The sequence below is a fragment of the Aplysia californica genome, unplaced genomic scaffold (genome assembly GCF_000002075.1).
Source record: "Aplysia californica isolate F4 #8 unplaced genomic scaffold, AplCal3.0 scaffold00169, whole genome shotgun sequence".
NCBI classification, from domain to species: Eukaryota; Metazoa; Mollusca; class Gastropoda; order Aplysiida; family Aplysiidae; genus Aplysia; species Aplysia californica.
Genome location: NW_004797439.1, coordinates 1,195,870 through 1,196,981, shown reverse-complemented (window position 1 = coordinate 1,196,981; position 1,112 = coordinate 1,195,870). Strand labels below are relative to the sequence as shown.

The following is a 1,112-nucleotide window of genomic DNA, read 5'->3' as shown; positions in this document are numbered from 1 at the left end:
CACACACACACACACACACACACCCTCTCTCTTTCTCTCATTTCAGTCCCTGTGTATAAAATATTGTTTTCAAATTTATAAACATAGTACACACAGTCATACCTCATTATACCGCCCAACCCCCTTGTACCGTAGGCCCCGCTTACTGTCAGGTTATGCCACTGCATTTAAAGGAACGCCTGTAATATAAACCTGCTATTTGAGCCTTTACGCTGCCATCTGCCCAACTGTCAACTGTCTGAGTTGTACAATCCTTACTAAACGAACATAACTTTGCCCCGCTATATCGCCACCGAACTGATAATCAAAGGTATACCCTACACAGGACACATCATGGCACCCACTCGGTGGCGAGCTCGGCCTGTTTCTAGCGCTTGTTGCTGGCTTGTGCTGGTTATAATGAAATTGTTATTATTTTTAGGCATTGGCCATTCTTAAAAATCTTTTTTTTTATTTTTAGATTGATACCAAATTTTAAAGTCACCTGTAGAAACTTCAAACGTACTGAGCTACCTCGGCTAGCCGGCAAAATATCTAGCGTCGCCAACTGGTAACCTTAGAAGTAAAAAGTTCTATCTGACATTCTAAGGCGTTTTGAGTTACTAAGGTAGGTAAGATCTACACCTAGCCTTCTCCGACAAGGACAAAAAATCTCGGATCTGCAAGTTGCGCAAGTTAAAGATTCCTTGGTGGTCAAAAATCGATAAGAGTAGGCTTCGGCCGCCACCCGTGCAAAATTCCAAATTTCCTACCAACTGAAAATGTTTAATGTGTCCAGCGCGCTAAAAAGACCTAAAGCAATTGCTCTGTAAAACACTTACAAAAAACAACAACAACAACAACAACAACACCAACACAAACACACAGACAGGCAGACAGAGAGACAGACAGACAGACAGAGAGACAGAGAGACAGACAGACAGACAGACAGACAGACAGACAGACAGACAGACAGACAGGCAGACAGAGAGACAGACAGACAGACAGACAGAGAGACAGAGAGACAGACAGACAGACAGACAGACAGACAGACAGACAGACAGACAGACAGGCAGACAGAGAGACAGACAGACAGACAGACAGAGAGACAGAGAGACAGACAGACAGACAGA

General features: G+C 43.7%; 1 protein-coding gene across 2 annotated transcripts in view; it reads right to left on the bottom strand.

The window, feature by feature from the left end:
* LOC101852405 (sulfotransferase 1C2A-like) overlaps window positions 1–1,112 on the bottom strand; it is a 19,986-nt gene that overhangs the window by 6,829 nt on the left and 12,045 nt on the right. The window lies entirely within an intron of this gene.